Genomic DNA, 23356 nt, shown 5'->3' with positions numbered 1-23356 from the left:
AAATATGTGTCTCCCTGGCTTGTTTAGAGCTGAAACCTGACTCCTGTGGAGCCACAAGGAATTTAAACAGCTTGCAGATTTGTGGTTTTTGTGCACTGCAGAGTTCCTCCAACGTAGGACAACTGTGTTGTTGCTCAGTCTGCAGCTTTTTGCACATTCAGGAGACAATTGACCAATCAGAGTCTGAGGAATCTGTCAAGTTGACTTATTTAAAACTCCGTAGTCTACGTGAGAAGTTGCTTTACAAACATGATTCTTTTAACCCTAACCATGATCCTTTAGCGATTAAGCAACACAACATTTACACGAGTCATTCAAGACTCAGTTTACAGGTATGGTTTAGAAAAATAGGGTCAGCTAGGTTTGAGGACAAACATCCCATCATATTGCCTTAAATACGTGAACTCAGTAAATATACATACAGAAAGAACACAGCACATACTGCGCCTTTAAGAGGTCGTTTGTTGTATTTCTGTGACATCACGCTGGGCTGGAGGTTCGGTCATGTGACTGTGCTCAGGGGTTGTGTCACGTTGAAGCAAGAAAAGAAACCGACGGTTGACGTGAAGCCGTGAGAATATATTCTTCCTTTCGTTGTGTTTTCAACCCGAACCGTGACGAACACGGCCGGCCACGTACTAACAACTTCTCATTAGGTTGAGGCACCAAAACCTGCTCCAGAGTCGCATATAGGGAGTTGGTGTCTTATTTCTCACGTCATTTTAGTGTTTCTTCACACCGCTGCTGGAATAACTCCTTCTCAAGACAGACTCTCTGGATGTGAGCCAGAACCTCCAGAGCCTTCAGAGCCACGTCTCAAACTGGTTTAACCGCTCTCAACCGACCGTGGAGAGTCGAGGGCGGAGGGGCGACTGTGGGAATCAAACGCCGTCTCGGGCCCTCTGCTCCAGGCAGGAGCCCCTCCTCTCTTTGGGCTGCGCTGAACGTTCTCTCCTCTTGGAGGTTCTTGTTATCGAGCTTCAAGCGGAGGACTTTGGTGGATGCGAAGCCTCCGATCTGGCTGACGTGTCCTCGACCTCGACTCTCTTCCGGCAGCTGATCTTCCGTTCTGTTTCTGAACTCCATCTCTGGACCATCTCAACATGATGGATCCATCTGAAGTGATTGACAGTCATGTAGTTCAATGATTAGTTGTTTATCGGCCCTCTTGGAGCAAACGGATCCCGGAGCTATGGAGCCACCGTATCTAGGATGGAAGAGTCCTCCTCTAGGGTTTCTGTTCGTCTCTGCAAGGGTCGTGCACCATATGACATTTTGTGACAAATAGTTTTGTGACAAATAGTTCTCTGATAAAAACACTATTTACTTGTCTGGAGATGATTATAAATTCAATTCAGTTTATTTTATATAGCCCAACATCACAAATACAAGTTTGCCTCGTAGGGCTTTACAATCTGTACACATGACATCCCTGTCCCGGGACCTCACATTGGATCAGGAAAAACTCCCCCAGTAAAGATAGTAAAAACCCTTTCACAGGGAAAAAAAGGGAAGAAACCTGAGGGAGAGCAACAGAGGAGGATCCCTCTCCCCGGATGGACAGAAGCAATAGATGTCATGTGGCCAGAATGAATAACGTAACAGAGTTACAGCACATTCAATGAATATGACATAAATTATTCATATAATGAGTAGTAGGCATGGTCCATGATCCAGATAACCACGATCCATTAAGCAGAAGGAGGTAGAGAGGAGGGGCATCAGCAGGGCCATGGCAGTAGGCAGGACAGGTTCCAGTCAGCCACGATCCATGGAACATGAAAGTAGAGTTAGTAATGTGCATTGAAGACACAATCATTCATCCAGAAGGAGAGAAAGAAGAGGAGAAGAGGAGAGGAGGAGCAAAAGAGAAGGAGAGGAGGAGCTCAGTGTATTCTAAGATGTCTCCCAGCAGTCTAGGCCTATAGCAGCATATCTAGGGGCTGGAACAGGGCAAACCTGAGCCAGCCCTAAATAACATTTAATTTGCATTGATTCCAACTGCAGTGTGTAGAAAATCTACTTCCTGTTTACGCCCAGTGCACGTGAATGGTCATGTGATCTGACTCCGTGGGTTCAGATCCCCGTCGTGCACAAGTCAGGGTTGTTAGCTCTCGTAAAATAAGACGTATGTGAGAGACTTGATCGCAAAGTGCTCTGAAACAGTCCTGCAGGTTGTCGTCTCCGTTAATCCTCGTGTAACTGCGTCTGCATTGTTGTGAGCTCAGCGAGGTCGTCCTTGAGAAGAAGGCTGATCTCCCTCACATATGTTTTGGCTGCAGACGCATCAGTTTGAGGATTAAGATGGCAGGATTAGAATTAAACGTCTCCTTGACCTTGTGGCAGTGTTGTTCTTTTACAAAGTCTGTTTTTTTTACAAGGGAACACCTTCATAGCTTAAACACAACGGGCAATTTCTTTGTAAACTTGAAACACTGATGGGAAAGATGGATGGCGAGTTGTTTAAAACCGGCGGCAGCCATCTTTTGGCTCAAAACAGACAGATTTTCTCCATCCAATGCTGTCATTCTAACATTGGAAGCATATCCAGTACATAAAGGACATCGGTTATTGTCTCGGATACTTTTGATCAGATCTGGGATCAGCAGAGGCGGGGTGCTATCTGATTCTGGACGCTGTGTTGACAGCAGCTTCCTGGAAACCCCCGTCCACACAAACACAACATGAAACAACACAAGTGGCGGCCGGGCACAACCCTGAAAAAAGCCAAACATCCATTTCCAGTAATTAGCGGCTTGACATGCGATGCCGTTGCGTTGGGAGAGTGCAGCTCTCAGAGTCCTGATCCGAGCACCAGACTGAATGAAGGCTGGCAATCAGGGAGAGAAGCTGGGTCATTATCTGAGTTAACGAGCTGGAAGGCTCCTCTCTGCAGACGCCACAGATTCATGCAGTCCATGGAGAGTTATTGCGGTTTTAATGATCCAAGAGGATATTGGAATTACATATGTATGTGCTGTTGTGTGTCAAGTTGTGGGAGAGAAAGGAAACGACAAAGTGTGGTATTTGATCGGGGGAAACAATTCCCAGATCAAGAACAATTCGAGAAAGTTCTGCTGCTTTACTGGAGGATTTCTATTTTAGACTAAACTACCCTTTACTTTCTACATGTATCTGATCGCTAATGTTACGATCAAAGGTAGTTCATTAAACCGGACTGGTCTCTCTCCCTTTAGCGTCCAAATGAGACGAACTAAAGGGTGCTCTATGTGATCAAGTGCATTCAGTGACTTAACACTTTTCCAAAAAGGTCATGAGAGGAAGTTATGAGCTCTGTGGATCAGAGCCAGAGTAAACGAGGGCATCTCTGCAGTGCGGCGGGTCGAACCGCTTCAAAGGGATTTCATACCTGAAGATCAGGGCTTGTTTGCTGAACTCCGATCTGTCGGGAGATAGATGTCCTTCACTAACTGATGGACATGTAGGATAGGAGGAACATCTCATGTTCATTGAATGTAGGAAGTGGTGTGCTGGATTTTCACCAAACAACTGAACAAAATGAAAAGAAAAGAGCGTTTAGTAAAAGTTTGTTTGAATCAAACATATTTTAGAGAACAACGTTTGTGCCACGTGACATCAGATCCTTAGTTTACGTTACGGTATAAGCATACTTATTCTGAACCAAATCACCATGTTTTCTCCAACAAAACTAAGGGGTTTTGTTGGCTAAACCTTAGCGGCGCAAAGCTGAACCGTGGTTGGCCGGTTGGAAAGCTGAACCGTGGTTGGCCGGTTGGAAAGCTGAACCGTGATTGGCCGGTTGGAAAGCTGAACCGTGGTTGGCCGGTTGGAAAGCTGAACCGTGATTGGCCGGTTGGAAAGCTGAACCGTGATTGGCCAGTTGGAAAGCTGAACCGTGATTGGCCAGTTGGAAAGCTGAACCGTGGTTGGCCGGTTGGAAAGCTGAACCGTGATTGGCCGGTTGGAAAGCTGAACCGTGGTTGGCCGGTTGGAAAGCTGAACCGTGGTTGGCCGGTTGGAAAGCTGAACCGTGGTTGGCCGGTTGGAAAGATGTACCCGTTCAGTGACAGGAAGTGTTTTGTTTGTTTTTCCAGAAGCTCTGAGCAAAGAGGCTGTGAAAACAACGACCTCACCCGCCTCCTGCAGTAATGTTGCCCGATGGAGTTTCCTGTGACTGCTTCACAATAAAAGCCCACCTCTGTCTTTGTGTTTTATTGTGAAGGAGCAGCAGCAGGAAATGTTGGGTTTGCAGATGTCAATGAGATCAAATTAAGCTCATTTCCTGTGATTCCATCGTGTGTGTAGGCAATTTAAAAGAGGGCATTTAAAAAAGAATGAGCTGAAACATGTTGACTATAAAGAGTATTTAAAAATGTTAGTTAAAACTTTAAGAACCAGAGTTGCAGACCCAACCCTGCTGACATAAGTCAGCGTCACCACTCCACTAACCTTTAAACGGAGTGAACTACTGCTTTAATTTGTGCCTCCCACTCAGCTTTTCAGGGTAAAACTGCACTTTTAGTGTTTTCTTTTTGTACAACAAGGCTTCTGTTGTTTGTCCCAGAAGAAAAGGCAGAAAGGGGAAGACGGTATTTATATTCTGCCCATTCCCTCCGCTCTGCAGAGCCAACGCCAGGCGACCACAGCTGGGCAACACATGACGGCTCTGGCCTCAGCTGCCAGCCCGCAACACACACACACACACACACACACACACACACACACACACACACACACACACACACACACACACACACACACACACACGCACACACACCTTCCATGTCCTCAGCGCTCACTTTATGCACATAATGCTTCTTCACCACTCTTGCGTTCACACACTTGTCCAAACAATGTCTGAAACATGCACATGCTCTCTCATGCACACGCCGACTTTAACACACACACACACACACACACAGCTTAAGAAAGTAGGTCAGGTGGACTCCCCCTTCACGGGCCTGAGTGCTCTCTAGTTTACAGGAGCCGGTCTGCGTCGGTCTTCATTGGTCGAGTCTCAGCAGAACTTCGGTTTCCTGCTTCTGGTTCAGTATTTCTTCTCTTTGTGCGTAGACTCGGAGGCGGAGTCAAAGCGTTCCTCGTGCACGGTCGCGGTGACTCGTGAGTCGCATTCGCTTCATCACAAACCGGTCTTAAAGGTGACCACCTTGATTTTGTTTACGTATCGTCACACTTTGCAACCTTTTCCACCATTTTTTTTATTAAAAAAAAGTCAAAGCAAAGACTCCGCCCGGTTTGACCTTCCTCTGACTTTGAGCTTTATTTAGTCAGGAGCAGGATTTCCTGGGGTCTGGAGTTTGTAGTGGGATTAAGTCTCGATCAAAGTCCATAGAGCACATGCAGGTACGTTGACGTCACGTCTAGAATGCAAACACAGAAAGCAAGCCCCTTTCTCCCCTGACTGACCTGCTGACCTGCTGACCTGCCGACGACAACAAATGGCAGACAAAACCCCGCCTGCTTTTTCTGTGGAGGTTTGCATGTTTGACTCGGTGACGAGAAAACAAGGAAGCTGCCCAGCAAGCATAACGGATCACAGCCGCGGCTCGTGGGATTCACAGGCGCTTTGTTCCGAAAACTCCAAAACAAAAGAAAAAAAGAGTATTTATGTGTTCATGTCGAGTCATTCAGGGTCGGTCTCAGTCGACCGCTTCAGCCTTTAGACCTTTAGACCTTTAGACCTCCACTCACAGACCACATCACTCGTGTGATTCTCCTCCTTTACCTGGAGCACGGTTTAGGGTCCACACCTGTGACCTTGAACACATCTGTGTCCTGGGCTAGTTGACGGGAGGGGGAATCAAAAATGGCCGCTGCTCGGCCGGATGAAGCTATTTTTTTTAAGTCCAAACAGGAAAAGCGTGTGTTTATATTCTAGTTGGAGGGTTCAGGTTGTTGTTTCTTTTACCCCTTCTGGTGTTTCATTTGGCCTCAGACGAGGAAACCAAGAGGAGCTCTAAAAGGTAGAACTACAAACTCTTCCATCTCTCACGAGCAACATGGAGAGAATCCAATGTCTCCATAGTTTTAAACATAGTATGGTTTCATACCTCGATATCGATACGGTATCGTGGATGAAGCAAATAACAGAAATAAACCGTTTCACTGTAACGCAGCCTTTAAACAGCAGGAAGACACAATATGACCACATCCAACATCTAAGATGATATCTAGGCTCGTGTCACGGTATCGATTTATATATTTATATGTGTATGAATGTGATTCTTAGATTTTGTCTTTTTTGTCAGAAGTGGTGGCAACACGTTGCCCTGCAGGGAAGTTGCATCCACACCATATCTACACCAGCACCGGTTCATTAAACTGCTGAGTCGTCGGTTCCCAGAACCACATCCTGGGAGCCGATGAGTCCTAACGAGACGCGAGAGAAATGTTCGCTGTCATCGGGATTTCATAGCGCCGATGAATGAATGTGTTTGTTGAGTTGAGGCTGAAGGAGGCGGGATGTTTCCACTAAAGACCAGGACACAGTCGTTCATCGATTGGTTATCATTGTATTGATCGTTGTGTTGCCTTTTAACATAAATCTAATATCAGTAAATTTTCTGGAAGTCTGGTTTTTATATAAAGTATAAAGATGATGAGGTTGCTACTCATAAAAATGTAATATTTTTACTTTAAGTTGACATTATAACAGACAAGCTGCAGCATGTTTTGACCTGATGACACGGACGTATTTATTGATGTTAGCCAACTGAATGTGTTTATGATTTCTTATTATGCCTCAAAAAAACATGTGTACAGTCAATGGAAAACATTGTGTCACACGGAGGTATAAACAACAACAACATCCAGGGGGGAATCCTGCAGATTCATGCAGAATGACTTGGATCAGAAGGCCGTGAGCAACTTTACGTGATTGAGCATTTCGATTTATTTAAATAAAAAAAGGACTTGTGGGTGTTCTGCTTGAGGCTTTATCACATTTCTGCATTAATAAAGAGGATATTTTCAAAGCGTGTGGACGTAGTTTCATTGGCAGGAAGCGTCCTGTGGGACGAGAGAGGAAACCCGCTACAGAGCAGTTGAGCTCAGATTCATTATTATTATTAAATATCCGTACGTACGGCGTTCATGCTCAACGCCAGAAGACGTACAAACCAAATGATCTGTAAAGTAATATCTCATGTTCATAAACTACTTTATTACCTTTAAACAAACCCTGTAAAGTGTTACATTTGTAATACAAATGTCTAATATCCTTTAAACTGTTTGATTTGGACTCTAAATAGTGACTCACATGAAACATTTTCAGACTTCCTGTTTGTGAAGCTTAAACTCAAAGTGTTTCTTTCATCTCTAGACGAGTAAATATAGATTTGAGCTCTCTTAACTATTCGTCTCTCTTCAGCGGCTCCTGAAGACTAAAGCCACCGAGACTCGGCTGGAATGCAGAAAGCTGCAAATGACTCAAGACGTGTCGACCCATCTGTGAATATTTTAGTGAATCTAGCAAACTGAAAACTTTTTTTCATCCTTTCACAAAAATAATAATTATTTTCCCTGAAAGTGTTTCTCTCCACATCAGCTGATCGTAAAAACTAAAACAGATCTTCTTCCTGCGATGGATCAAAGAGATCCGGACACACTTCTCCTTGTCTCTTTCCCGTGTGATCCCCGCTGGCTTCATGAGTCTCATGCCTCTTCCTCCTCCTCTTCCTCTCACCGACACAAGAGAACATGCTCTTTGTTGGATGTCAGGCGGTGAAACTCTGTTTTCTGCAGCACAGATTTCTGAACCTTCAGTTCTCCGTCCCGTTTGATTGTCGTCAGCTAAATGAAAAGTCAGCTGCGAGCTCACGTGGCTCCGCCCTCCAGCTGCTCTCCAGATCCAACGACATGCCTTTAATTACCCAGCAGGCAGCTGGGGAGGATCCGAGAGCTTCATCTCCCCGAAATGTCTCTGAAGTCTTGAAGCAGCGTGGGAAATAGTCCTGCATTAGTTCAAGGCTGTGAGGCTCTTCATCACGTGTCTTACTCCTCTTCATCGCGTCTCTTACTCCTCTTCATCGCATCTCTTCCTCCTCAACGCGTCTCTTACTCCTCTTCGGCATGACACCAGCAGTGTTCTGAGCGCCGTGACCTTTAACCCCTCCTGACAAAAGCTTCGTTAATAATTCAAACCCAGCAGGTGTTTTGTGTTGTGGGTTTGTGTTTAATTAATAAGCTGCGGTTCTACGGGGTTCCAATATCTCTTCACTTCCTGTCTACTCACTTCCCTGTGCTGTTTAATGACTTTGTACTTTCTGTGGCTGTCCACGTCAAACAGAACAACAGGCAGATGCAGTTACTAATATACGTATATTATGAAATCGGAAGCATGAGACAAATACAGTGTTTAGGTAATATTTTGGCGACATTCTCCTATGTTCTAGTTTGCCGGTTCGCAAACAATGCCGCGTTTCCATCCACCTGGTTTTTATGCGTGTTTCTCAATCTGCACGTTCGAAAAACACAAACAATTTGCCATAAATTTGCCGAAAAAATGCAGAAATTTTGAAAAACAAAATATTTAAAATATATGAAAAAAGCATGACTGTCGCTCTTTTATCTATGACTTCTTGTCCCGTCTGCGCTCTAAAGATATTCCGACCGCGGAGCCTCGGAGCCATCGGGACAACGGAGCACAAGAGGGAAGCTCGTTAAAAGTTGATCTTGCGGTCAGTGGAAATGCCGAAAGCTCTGCAGGGAGTTCTACAAAACAGATTTCCTTTTTTATTTTTTACAACTCTCTTTTTCTTTCTTTTTAAGCTTGCAGTTTCTGACTTTCGAGAGAAACATTTGAGACGTTTAGCTCGTGGAGATGAAGCGGCGGCCGTCTTCACTTTGTCTCCTGAGAGTTCATTTGGCAAAAACCCTCTGGATCCACTTTGGGAGGAGGGGGTTCTGGGTAATGGAGTAAATGCCAGACTGTGATCTCCAGCGTGGCTGTGAGAGCTGCCAATTGTAACAGTTGTGAAGTAAATCTTTGCGATGAAGCTTTTCGTATGGATTCCACACGGGGATCTTTTCCCTCGCTGCTCTGACATCTGTCCCTCATTTCCGCCGTCGTGTGTGTGGGTTCGGTTCCACCGTTTTGGAGACTCGAGCCATTAGCTAAATATTTTCTGTGTCTTTCGAAAAGAGACATTGGGTTTCGCTGGTGTATTATTTTAATTTCAGGTTTTTTTCTCTGCCGTAGAGCTTCAGCTCTCAAGCTGCGGTCAAAGTAGTCCAAACAAAACCCAGTCGGCCCTCCTCGGCCCCCTCAAACCAGATGTGGGTCTTCTTTGGACCGTGAACAGACAACCTCACCGTGCGGACATAGGGGCATTCTATCCACTCTGGCAGGGATGAGCAGTTTAGTCACATTTCAAGTGAAGGAAAAGACCACAAGCAACAAGGACTTCTTTTACAAGTCCCTCAGAAGCCAAAAGGGGTTGTTGGTCTTTACCTCGTCATCCAAAATGGCATCTGATGAACATCCACTTCCTCTCCCAGCACGAAGCGGTTTCTGACGAACCAAGTAAAAAACACTGAAGATGTGGGATAAAAATATCCGGGTGGTAACAAAACAAAGGATTCTTGCTAATGTCATCTCTTCGTTAGCTTCTTGCTAATGTCATCTCTTCGTTAGCTTCTTGCTAATGTCATCTCTCCGTTAGCTTCTTACTAATGTCATCTCTTCGTTAGCTTCTTGCTAATGTCATCGCTTCATTCACTTCTTGCTAATGTCATCTCTTCGTTAGATTCTTGCTAATGTCATCTCTTCATTCACTTCTTACTAATGTCATCTCTTCATTAGCTTCTTGCTAATGTCATCTCTTCGTTAGATTCTTGCTAATGTCATCTCTTCATTCACTTCTTACTAATGTCATCTCTTCATTAGCTTCTTGCTAATGTCATCTCTCCGTTAGCTTCTTACTAATGTCATCTCTTCGTTAGCTTCTTGCTAATGTCATCGCTTCATTCACTTCTTGCTAATGTCATCTCTTCGTTAGATTCTTGCTAATGTCATATCTTCATTCACTTCTTACTAATGTCATCTCTTCATTAGCTTCTTGCTAATGTCATCTCTCCGTTAGCTTCTTACTAATGTCATCTCTTCGTTAGCTTCTTGCTAATGTCATCGCTTCATTCACTTCTTGCTAATGTCATCTCTTCGTTAGATTCTTGCTAATGTCATCGCTTCATTCACTTCTTACTAATGTCATCTCTTCATTAGCTTCTTGCTAATGTCATCTCTTCGTTAGCTTCTTGCTAATGTCATCGCTTCATTCACTTCTTGCTAGTATCATCTCTTCGTTAGATTCTTGCTAATGTCATCTCTTCATTAGCTTATTGCTAATGTCATCTCTTTGTTAGATTCTTGCTAATGTCATCTCTTCATTAGCTTCTTTCTAATTGCATCTCTTCGTTAGCTTTTTGCTAATGTCATCTCTTCGTTAGCCCCCCGTTTGAGACTGGTAAACTCAAACCAGATCAACTCCTTCCATTTGTACACATCCTCGGTGTGTAGAAGGCCTTAATAATGAGAAGGGTGAACAGATGATGACGTTAATGACGTTGAACATCTAAAAAGAAGCTGTACATACATGAACACAAATAAGCGCAATGGCATGACACCAATGTGACATGAAGATCAGGTTTACTGAGGGCCATTAATCCCACTATGTTTGTATATAATATGGAATGTGTTGGACTTGCCAATTGTCAGATTATTGCAGCCCATAAAAAAGATGATCTCTTTCTCCATCATCATCATCATCATCATCAGCTGCTCCAGAACCGGCCTCTGCAGCCAACTGGCTTCCTTCCTCCCACAATGCAATGAGACTTAATCCTGTAAAAGCTGACAAAGGCTTTGACAGTTTCAATACTTCATCTGCGATCCTCGATCCAGACCTGCAGCATGTTTTAATAAAACCTTGTTCTGGATTATGACAAAAGGAACCCGTCTGAATATTCAGAGGGAGCCTTCTGCCGGCCGGATGCGGCTGCAGAGCTCCTGCCTGGCATGTGGTTTCATTTAACCCTGTACAAGCCAGCAGCCGTGCTCTGCATTCATTTCCCCATCAGAAAAGTAGGAATTTGGCTGTTTTCTTTCTTTCTGTGTCCCATTTACAAGCGGAGTGGGTGTCATCGGGCTGTGATTGGACTCCGTTGTTCTGCTGCCACATCAAGACGGACAGATGTAACACACCAGAAGCCATTATCCTCGTTTTGCCCCCTTTGGGATTTCCAATGCTCATGTTGTGGAGCGTTTTCTTCAAGCTCGCATACTGGATTCATTTCCCTTTCAGCACAATGTTCACTGTGATTTACATCACTTCTGACAATCGGCGAAGTCATGCAACGTGGTTTTGAATTTTCTTCATCGGAGTCTCCTAATCTTGCAGAGACGTTCTGGTTTTGTGTTCTAAGACGCTCTGTCACGTTTTCATTGCTACAGCGTCTGTTTCAGGGGGTATAACCCCCGACCAGCTCCGTTTGATTGACGCCAACCTGCATTGATGTGTTGTCCTCGAACGCAGCGTGACGCAACTTTTAAAAATTGCCCCTTGACTACGTCGCAGAAAACATAAATAATTTTCAAAGTTACAATCTTGAAGATCGGTTTCATTTTCTTTGGCGCCGATGCGCGGTAATTACGGATCACGATCTCTGGACCGACCGCTGCTGGGGGATTTAACAAAGAAAGAAAGAAAAATGCTACGATGGTGATTTTTCCTGGGAATGTCGCCACAGACATGAAGTTTGTAAAACTGCAACTTCAATGCGCCATAAACTCATAAACCAAACAGGCATTTATCTAAATGACAACATTTAAGATTATTACTTTAAATCTATGCAAATGTCACATAGTAGTTAAGCTGATGGCTTGTCGTGAATAATTTAACGTGCAAAGTCTTCATTAATAGTGAAGGAACTAAGGAAATTATGTATTTATTTTAAATGACTCCATAATCCCAGGTTTATATGTTACTCGGTAGATTTTAAAGTTTCACGAAAAGCAGCAAAAAAACATCACCACCCGTCTTAGTTCAGATTCTAGTTCTCTGATGACATGTCTTCATGACTTCCAGGCTCCAGCAGGTGCTTATAGGGAATAGTATGTGTTACTGAGCTGGTGGTTAAGTGGTATGTAGCGTCTAATTAAGGAGTATTATGTTCTGGAAATGCAATAAGGGCAGCTGAAGTGAAGGCAGTTATTATGACAGATGATGTGAATACATTCTATAGACAGACGTCATTTACTGAAATGGTTCCAACTGTTTTCAGGTTCATGTTGAGACTTGCAGAGACCATATATACATTAAACTTTTACTCAGAGCAGCTCCCTCCGAGCGAGACCGTTTAAATAAATGCATGTCGGGCTCAAAACCTGTTTCCTCACTCGGTTTAAGAACGTGGACTTCAGTCTTAAAGGAGAAGTTGGCTCCAAAAGATGAATAGATAAGATGGAGATAAGAGCAGAAAAGAGGTGATTGTTACACTTTAAAAGAAATTGGGTTCCACATGTTCTCAATCAACATAATGAGAACAGACTAAACCATTAAAATCCAGAATATGGAATATAAAGTGGTTGATGTCATGAATACATTTCATTTAATGGATCAGCCTTGTGTCACACAGAAGCACACAGCGCCGTGTGGTTGACGTTCTAAGACGTGCGGTGAGGTTTAGGCCATAAAACTACTTGGTTTAGGTTTTAAAAACCATCATTGTGTTAAAATAAAATGGTAACAACTGTAACTGGTGTGAATGAATAACAACTGTCTTGCACAACGTTACAGAGCAAGCGTAACGTAAATATGTACTTTTGGTTTCACACGGGACACGGACATCGGCCTCCTGGGTGAAAGTCCTGTGTTCCTTTCATTAATAACGTGACAACGTAACATAACTGTTACTAGTGTGAATAAATAACAACTGTCCCGAGCAGACTTTCTTACGTAATGCTGAATAACAAGCGCGACAGCAGAGTACCGAAAGTCCTTCCTTCCCGCTGCTGTCAGGCTGCACAACCAGCTGAGCTCACAGTAGAGTAATTCATTTCATTAATAACACAACAATATAACGCAACTAACATGCATAAATAACAACCAGCAGACTTTCTTACGTAACTTTACATAACAAGCACAAAGTAAACATTCACTTTAGTTTTCCCACGGGACTGGAACATCGGCCTCCTGGGTGAAAGTCCCGTGTTCATTTGACTTTGTGTTTGTCACGCGGTCATGATGTTTATCCATGCTTGTTTACTGATGCATGTGCAGTGTGAGTGAGACATGTGTGCGTCTTTATTTGCAGATAAAAGTTTCACACTGACGCGTGTGTGTTCCTGTCAGTGTGCGTTTGTGTACCACAGTTTAATCATGCATGATTGTGGGTTTATTTTGGTGTGTGTGTGTGTGTGTGTGTGTGTGTGTGTGTGTGTGTGTGTGTGTGTGTGTGTGTCAGTCATTGTGTGACTTTTCCCAGACCTTTCCAAAAGTCAATACAGCGACCTAATCAGTTCCCACAATCCCCTGCTCCCACTCCGTGTGTCCAGCCGTTCAAACCGAGTGACCTCTGCGGCTGACCTCGTGTTGATTGGTTCTCCGCGAAGGCTCTGCAAACTGATTGGTCTGCGCCGTGTTGCTTGCAAAGGCTCAAGGTCAATTTGCGCCCGTAGACTTCCTCCCGCCTGCGTTTCCCAGACAGCAGCTTCTATTGAGCTGTCACTCACGGCCTCACGGGGAGCACACTTCCACTCTGCTTCCTCTTTCTTTACCTTCACATTGTTTTGCACTTTTCTTTTTTTTTTGCTTTTTAACTTTTGTGTACTGGACAATGTGAATGTTTTTTGTTAAAGCCATCAATTTCTCTGTGGAGGGTAAAAAGTCATCAGTCACTTTGTCTGCAACTTTATTTTGAAATTGATGTTTGTCTGTCAAATAAATACAAATAAAAAAAAAACACAAACGTGAAGAGAGACGTTGATCACTTCAACGCTCCTTCTGAAAGTTAATAATTGATCCGTCTAATCAGCAACGTGCTAATCTCCCAGCGCCAAGCAAAGGGCCGTCTGCTGCCCACTGTTGCAGTTGTATTGTAGTATAGTATCACTACCATATGTAGTATAGTATCACTACCATATGTAGTATAGTATCACTACCATATGTAGTATAGTATCACTACCATATGTAGTGTAGTATCACTACCATATGTAGTATAGTATCACTACCATATGTAGTATAGTATCACTACCATATGTAGTGTAGTATCACTACCATATGTAGTGTAGTATCACTACCATATGTAGTATAGTATCACTACCATATGTAGTATAGTATCACTACCATATGTAGTATAGTATCACTACCATATGTAGTGTAGTATCACTACCATATGTAGTGTAGTATCACTACCATATGTAGTATAGTATCACTACTATATGTAGTATAGTGTCACTACTACACTACATGTTGTATAGTGTCACTACTACACTATATGTAGTACAGTGTCAGTACTACACTATATGTAGTATAGTAGTGACACTGTGTAGTATTTTGCCATTAGTTCTATATGTCTGTTTTTAAAGAAGGTTTCAAGAAGAGAAACACGAGCACACCTGACCTCAAACACTGAGGTAGAACATGGAGTGAGGTAGAACACGGAGTGAGGTAGAACACGGAGTGAGGTAGAACACGGAGTGAGGTAGAACACGGAGTGAGGTAGAACACGGAGTGCAGAAGCCTCTAACGTCTCAGACACGAGGTAAACGGAGCGTGACGCCGCCTCTGATCCGTTGTTCACCTTTGAAACTGGTGAAAGTGCTGCTTTCAGGAGCGGCGTGTTTCTCACAGGAGTAGAGTGACAACTATAGCTGGTTTAGTTTTATATATTTTGCTGAACCTTATTTTTCATTTAACAAAAGCAGTCCTCAGATGTGAAACGTCGTCCTGCAGCTGCACAATAATGAGTTCATGAAACCAGGGACTAGACCAGACCTTTGAAACCAGGATTCTGGTGTTTGAGGAAAAGAGCTTGCAAAACAATGCTAGCAGCTTGAGTTGTCTTTGGCAAAGTAGAAGTTTGCCTCTCATCTGCAATATTTGCCCTCAACGCCACTCAAAGTGTCTTTGTTTTCACACCGTAAGTCTATTATGAGACCTGTGAGGATCTCCTCAGCCCAGACAGAGCAGAGCTGATGCAGGACCAGCTGCTGCTGCTGATGTGCTGCTTCCTCTGCACGGGGTCAAAGGTCAGCAGAGGCGACGCGGTGGAGCAACAACTGGACTTCTGCCGCCTCGTTTGTTCTGCAAACCTGTGCCTGCTGTCCTCGCGTCTGAGGGAATCATGCAGGCTGCAGCTGTTTGCAAGAGCAGCGAGGCATCGCCGAGAACATGCCGGCAGTTGTGTTGAGTCACAGCTCTTAAAGCGAGGCGGGGGCCGCCGGGGCCTCCAACTGAAGAGAGAGAGTGAGAGAGAGAGAGGCTGTGGTCGAACACAGGACTCTGTTTGTTATGGGAGAGGAAGAGGAATCTCTCAGACGAGACAGCTGCTCATTTCCAACCCCGCCGGCGTGCGAGCGCTCCCTCCACCACAGATCCTCGTTTTACCAGCCGACCCCCGCCTTCCCCGCCCGGGGTCCCGCAGAGCGAGCATTAGCCACACATGCCGAGGTTACGGAAAGGGAAAACACAAGCAGGGGAAGGGTCAGCGCCTGGGTTTTACCCCCAGAGCCTACAGGGCGGGACGGCGCTGTCGCTGTTTGGGTTTCTGACCGGCAGGAGGTGTCGGGATTGAGATGGAGGCCAGAGAGCGGCGGCTCCCCAGACACTCCGCAACACTTGATGAACAATACAGCGGTGGAAGGGCTACGGCTCTGGCTGCTGGTGTGATGGGGATTAGATCCACAGTTTAACCAGCACAGCCTTAATGCTTCATAGTCGGCCCTCCCTGAGACCAGGAGGAGAGCTAGTTAACGGCTAACGGCTAACGGCTAACATACGGAGGTTCCACTCCGTTACTTTATGATGCGTTCAAGCTCTGTTCAACACAAATGAGAGTTGGGTGAAGGAACATTATAACGTCATATGATGTGTTCAAATGTAACCTTGTTCAAATGTAGTTTTTAGGGAGAAACCTAAATGAATAAATCCAGTTGTTTTAAGGATATGGTTTCACGGCAATATTAACGTAGATATAAGAGAGGGAAATATGAGCTGTTTAACTTCCTCACACTAGTTTTAAGCAGATTATGAAACACAATTAAAACTATTAATGACACTATTTCTTTCCTAATCACTTGAATCCTGTCTCTAAAGGTTCTGTCTCTGCCGATTTGATCCATTGCACCGCAAACTCTTATGGACCTGAAAGTACTGACACCACATTTTATAGACAGTAAACATTAAGAGGTTGCAAGTTTATTAAAGTCTACCAGCATGACATGTTAACAGTGATGACAATAACCCAGCTTTTTAAACAAGCTGTCTAGATCTCATTACCACCAGCGGATGCAGATATCAGCTGCGGTTGACTTGGACTTCATGTTCTCAGGGTTTCATGTCGCTGCCGGCGGTCCTATCAACATCTACTCCTTGTCACAATATTTTCCAGAACATCATATCTGCTCTGAGAAAGCGGACGCTGACATATCAGAGAAACCAAAACCCCATGAAGTCTTTTCCTCACTGCATCCAAACACGTTGGATGATGATACAGTTATCAGTTATCCTTTTAGGATAAGTTGCTTCTTGTATGACAAGATGCTGAATTTAAAATCCCACAGCAGCTTCTTTGTCTATTTAGAAAGTTGTCGGATTATTAAAGTAGGAAATCAAACAATCACGTCCCCTTTAGCAGTGAAAGAAGGAAGCATTTCATCTTTTTTTAAGACTCTGTCAAGCTTCTTCTATCTTCACACAACTACTTATACCTTTTTTTTCTCCAAAGCCACACATATTTTGAGAAGAGGCCTTTGAAAATGAGCGGATGTAGCAAATGTTGCAAATGTTGCAAATGTTGCAAACGTAGCAAATTTTGCGAATGTAGCGACTGTTACAAATGTTGCAAATGTAGCGACTGTTGCAAATGTAGCGACTGTAACAATTGTTGCAAATGTAGCGACTGTAACAAATGTTGCAAATGTAGCGACTGTAACAAATGTTGCAAATGTAGCGACTGTTACAAATGTTGCAAATGTAGCGACTGTTGCAAATGTTGCAAATGTAGCGACTGTTACAAATGTTGCAAATGTAGCGACTGTAACAAATGTTGCAAATGTAGCGACTGTTACAAATGTTGCAAATGTAGCGACTGTTACAAATTTTGCAAATGTAGCGACTGTAACAAATGTTGCAAATGTAGCGACTGTAACAAATGTTGCAAATGTAGCGACTGTAACAAATGTTGCAAATGTAGCGACTGTAACAAATGTTGCAAATGTAGCGACTGTAGCAAATGTTGCAAATGTAGCGACTGTAACAAATGTTGCAAATGTAGCGACTGTAACAAATGTTGCAAATGTAGCGACTGTAACAAATGTTGCAAATGTAGCGACTGTTACAAATGTTGCAAATGTAGCGACTGTTACAAATGTTGCAAATGTAGCGACTGTAACAAATGTTGCAAATGTAGCGACTGTTACAAATGTTGTAAATGTAGCGACTGTTACAAATGTTGCAAATATAGCGACTGTTACAAATGTTGCAAATGTAGCGACTGTAACAAATGTTGCAAATGTAGCGACTGTTACAAATGTTGCAAATGTAGCGACTGTTACAAATGTTGCAAATGTAGCGACTGTTACAAATGTTGCAAATGTAGCGACTGTAACAAATGTTGCAAATGTAGCGACTGTTACAAATGTTGTAAATGTAGCGACTGTTACAAATGTTGCAAATATAGCGACTGTTACAAATGTTGCAAATGTAGCGACTGTAACAAATGTTGCAAATGTAGCGACTGTAACAAATGTTGCAAATGTAGCGACTGTTACAAATGTTGCAAATGTAGCGACTGTAACAAATGTTGCAAATGTAGCGACTGTAACAAATGTTGCAAATGTAGCGACTGTTACAAATGTTGCAAATGTAGCGACTGTTACAAATGTTGCAAATGTAGCGACTGTTACAAATGTTGCAAATGTAGCGACTGTAACAAATGTTGCAAATGTAGCGACTGTTACAAATGTTGTAAATGTAGCGACTGTTACAAATGTTGCAAATATAGCGACTGTTACAAATGTTGCAAATGTAGCGACTGTAACAAATGTTGCAAATGTAGCGACTGTTACAAATGTTGCAAATGTAGCGACTGTAACAAATGTTGCAAATGTAGCGACTGTTACAAATGTTGCAAATGTAGCGACTGTAACAAATGTTGCAAATGTAGCGACTGTTACAAATGTTGCAAATGTAGCGACTGTAACAAATGTTGCAAATGTAGCGACTGTAACAAATGTTGCAAATGTAGCGACTGTAACAAATGTTGCAAATGTAGCGACTGTAACAAATGTTGCAAATGTAGCGACTGTTGCAAATGTTGCAAATGTAGCGAATGTTGCAAATGCTAATGGGTACCACCTCGGTCCAGGTTCCAACGGAGCTGAGCCTAGAGATGAAGCTGGAGTTAAAACATCGCAGCCCAATGATTAGTCAAAGAGAATCATGGCTAGATTGACATCCTGCACAAACCCTCCGGTTTAAAATAGCCAAACTATGTCAGTAGCAACCGCAATTTGTATATTGTGACAAATACGCCCAACAGCTAACGAAGTGCACCTGCTCTTCTGTTTGGTTGCCAATGAGAGGATCCAAGTAGTAACCCGACGAAGATGATCTCGCGGCAGATTCCCTCTGCGTCGCTACGCCGACACGAAGGAGATGCTCTCCGGAGTGGAAACATTGGAATGAGTGGAGTCCAGCGGAGCCGTAGCATGCAGTGGAAACGTGACTAATGGGGCATTTCTAGGCATCCTGAACTATGAGGGGAGGAGACAGAATGTTACTTTATTGGATCAAGACTAACTTATATAGGCCACGCCCAACTACTCAGCATTTTTAACCATAGATGATGTAAAATATCATTAATTATCAATGAATGTGGCCTTTGACACATCGTCGGTGCTGCAGCTACACGATGCATCTGGGGAGCTTTTGACTCTCTTGAAGTTCTGCACAATCCACCCTTGTACAAAGTGTAATATTCCTTTCTAATATTCCTCAAATTCAGTTGTCTGCCATTAACTTGGCTGTATTGTGTCCGGTTTGAATTCTTTAAAGTCCTTTTCTGTTGGTCAGCGTTGAGCGGCCTTGGTGGAGGTATGAGCTCTTTGTAGTGGTTCTAGTGTGTGTTCTCTAACCATTAACAGAGAAATGCCCCCTGTTTTCTTTGCTCCGATCGGAAAGTACAAACGGGGTCTTTGATGTTCAAAGTTCAGGCAATCAGTGGTGATGAATGAGGTGAAGCACAGGCCTCTGGCACGGACCCCCGGTTTAGAAACGGGCCAGTAGCTCTGTGTGTGTGTGTGTGTGTGTGTGTGTGTGTGTGTGTGTGTGTGTGTGTGTGTGTGTGTGTGTGTGTGTGTGTGTGTGTGTGTGTGTGTGAAGGAGGGGTTAAAGCACAATAAGATGGTGTGCCGCTGTCGGATGCTCCCGGCTCCCCTCGGCAGAGAGTGGGCGGCGGCACACGCGGCCCAAAAAGAAAACAGATGTGTGTCTCCGAGTGTGTGTTTGTGTGTTTGTTGGGGGTCTTTGGGGATAAAGTGTGCTGGTGGGAGGAGCGAGACCCAGGGTAGGACATTTACATATTTTTTAGGGGGCAATTTTTGCCCCCACTGACTGAAATACAGGGGCATTTAAAAAAAAAATGGGGGCATTTTTGAAACTTGTGAAATAACATTTAACATTTTTTCAAAATAGTAAATATACTTATTTAGGCTCAGTGTTTCCCCTACCATTGTATTAGGGGGGGGGGGGCACCCTCCGCCCCCTGTAATTTGTTCTATAGCGTCAGATCACAACAGAAGTAATTTAAGGTTCCCTTTCCCAAAGAACCTTGTTCTGTTATTAAACAACCTAAACAGCCTTATGGTATTGATCTTATCTACACGACGGCATAATGTCATTTCTGTCTCTCTATGATCGCACGTTTACAACTCTTCACTGCACTCGGTATCCGCCCCGATGCGCACAGACACGTGTGCGCGCACAGGTGAGCGCTGAGCCACACACACCAGCGGACAGAGAGTCGAAAAATATGTGTCATTAAATTATCATAATTATTAGGGGGAATTTTGGGGGCATTTTTTGCCCCTCTCCTAGTGATATCAGGGGCAAACTTATATTTCGAAGCTGCCCTTTGCCCTCGTGTATTTCCCCTCCCCTTCTGTCACTTGATTGGAGCGTCGGATTCCTGCGGCGGTGCACACGAGGAATGTCCGTACGGTCCCGGCTGGTAAACAGCACACGCCTCCTCTTTGTGCTCGTGACAATGGAGCGTCTTCCTTTGTCCGGGTCCTCTTTGGAGCGTCAAAATGACATCTTCTCTGTTTGTGTGTTTTTATTTTGAATGATCTGTGAATAACTTCATATGAGCTTTGTTTAAAGGGTTAAACTCTGGTTACACACCATGGCACCTTATTTAGTTAAAATATGGACGGTAGTCGATGGCGGGAGACAAGTAATTATTAGATCACTTACTTGGAAAATAATTTTACTGGGAAAAACAATAATGGGAATATGAGAGTTTACAGTAGGCTACTGCTCACAAACACAGTAAATTACTGTAGATTTCACAGGCGTTTTTTTTACAGCGTACACATACGTATGTTTGTCACTTTATAAGATGATTCTATATATGACGTCAGGAATGTCGCATTAAGTCGTAAAACTGTTCACAAACTTTCTCCACGTGCAACATTATCTTTTAAATTGACAAACGTCATATGTGTAATTCATGGCAGAATTAAAAGGGATCCTCAAAAATATATATGTCTTTCATCATTGACTATCATACATTTTATTTTCTAAATTAAAGCCCCATGGGGACACAGGAAGGGGCGGGACTAGCAGATCCAAGTGTTAGTCCATCTCTGAAGGCTTTCTGACTTCCTGCCTGAGGCTCTCAGCTCAAAGCCCATTGGTTCCCACTGAAGTTGTATATATTTGAAAACACCTCACTAACGTATAGTTAAGATTTTTATTAAAAAAACGGCTCAAAACTGTATTTTTTTAAAGCGACCTTTAAGGACCTTTGCTGCAGGTCGTCTCCACCAGCTCGGCCAAAAAAAATGACAAAACGCAGAAACCACCAACAAAAACAAAAGAAAATTGCAGATAATTGTCGTGCCTCTGCAAGATTACGTTTTCCTTTTATAATTTGCACTAAAAAAAAGTAAAGAAAGAGTCTGTGAGAGTTACGAGTCCATGGAAAGAGTTGTGTTTGTTCTAAAGAAGATCAGACGGCCGTTTGAACGTGGAGGGATTGAACCAACACTGATCCACTGCTGAGTCTGCAGACCTGAGCTTTAGTGTGTGTGTGTGTGTGTGCGTGTGTGTGTGTGTGTGTGTGTGTGTGTGTGTGTGTGAGAGACTCTCCAACCATTCATCCGCTCACTTTTTCCCAGCCAGGTGCCTGCCTCTCTTTCTTTTTCTCTCTCTCTCACTGTCTCTGTCTCTCTCTTTTTCTTTCTCTCCCTGTCTCTGTCTCTCTCTTTTTCTTTCTCTCTCCGCCGCTTGTGAGGTCAAAGGTCGTTCGTACGCCCGGCTCAGAAAGAGGAGGGGCGTCTCATAAGAGTGCAGCGTTTTTTTCTTTTTTAAAGTACCCCGTTAGCGTTAGCTCGCCATGCTAACGAGCAGCGACACACGTGGCCATGCGATCAGGAGGGAACGCCCCTCAGGGCCCCTCGGTTCTGCAGCTCAGTCATAATTCAACAAGCGCAGCTTTGCAGAACTTCGCGGCTGAGTTTTCCGCTGAATAATAATCTTCAGCAGTCGTGGAGCGGACTGGGAGTGATGGGTCGTGTACTGGACCACGCTACACTGTGTATGGTTCTGTGGACCCATCCAGAGCCAAACATTATTATTGAAAAAGGCCTCCAAACACAGTTAAGGCTTCAGACTCTCATCCGGAATTCCCCAAATTCTCTGCTAATTCTCCACCAACACACAGGGTTCTTAAGGTCATGGAAAACCTGGAAACGTCATGGAATTTTAAAATGGTTATTTCCAGGCCTGGAAAAGAAAAAAAAAGAAAATCCCAAAGGTTTTGGAAAAGTCATGTAAATGTGTTATATTCATGTGTTCATGTCGTTCATTTACGGCGAGTTTGAAATAACGAATATACTTTTAAAAGAAAGACGCTCAAAATATAAGCAGGCATACATACAGGCATCTATATAAATTATTCTTTTAATCAAACTATTGTCTCATTCATTTGTGTCATTTAAGATTTACTGTATGCTTTGTATTCTCATTGTTAGTTTAAATACTACATTTTCTCATTTTTTCATGTTTACACCCAGATTTCACTAAATGTTTGGTCATGGAAATTTGGTTTAAAGTCACGGAAAAGTCATGGAAATCTATTGGTCAGAATGTGTATGAACCCTGAACACAGCAGCGGGTGATGACATATCCAGCTGTTGGCTGGGAGGGAGCGCTTAGCAACCAGGAGCAGTGAAGTCCTCAGGTCAGCCGGTGTAAACGTGTCCTCTGACTCCCTGAGAAGCTTCAATAAACATGCCAGGTTCACTGGCCTCCGGGTCCAGGTCTCTGAAACCCGACCCAGCAGAGTTCTCCACACTTTCTCCTCCGCCTCTGATTGGTCCGAGAAAAGGTCAACGCCACGGTAACAACCACAGACTGTGAGTACAGGAAGTGGTCCTGGTCCCGTTGGTCTCTGAACCAATCGTCTATCAAAGGTTTTGCAAAGGTTTTTGGGGTTGATATCGATAACTTTATTTTTCTGTCTTGCACATAATGTGCTCCACCGCTGTGTGTAAGTAAGACACCAAAGATATTACTCCATACATATACAAGTAAAATATATGGTTTGGTACATGAGAAAATTCAAATGTCACAGATGTGCGCAAATGTGCCCCAATGCAAATTTTGGAGTCCTCGTCTGAATGTTCTCTGTACTAAACCCTCTCTAACTTTATTCTGCTTCACTTTATCAAAGTCAACCTTTGCAGAGAGAATGTTCACATATTGTGCTATGATGTGGGTTAGAGAATGTTCACATATTGTGCTATGATTTGGGTTAAAGAATGTTCACATATTGTGTTATGATTTGGGTTAAAGAATGTTCACATATTGTGCTATGATTTGGGTTAAAGAATGTTCACATATTGTGCTAT

The 23356-nt window shown here is 43.5% G+C and overlaps 1 protein-coding gene across 2 annotated transcripts in view; it reads left to right on the top strand.

Moving 5' to 3' along the window:
• The window catches only part of myo10 (myosin X), a gene marked incomplete at its 5' end in the record, with an annotated part of 97231 nt that overhangs the window by 5866 nt on the left and 68009 nt on the right, over positions 1-23356 (top strand). The gene's annotated exons all lie outside the window — the stretch shown is intronic.

The sequence above is a fragment of the Taurulus bubalis genome (genome assembly GCF_910589615.1).
Source record: "Taurulus bubalis genome assembly, chromosome: 1".
NCBI classification, from domain to species: domain Eukaryota; kingdom Metazoa; phylum Chordata; class Actinopteri; order Perciformes; family Cottidae; genus Taurulus; species Taurulus bubalis.
Note: the sequence above shows the minus strand (reverse complement) of the source record. Positions and strands in the feature narration are given on the sequence as shown.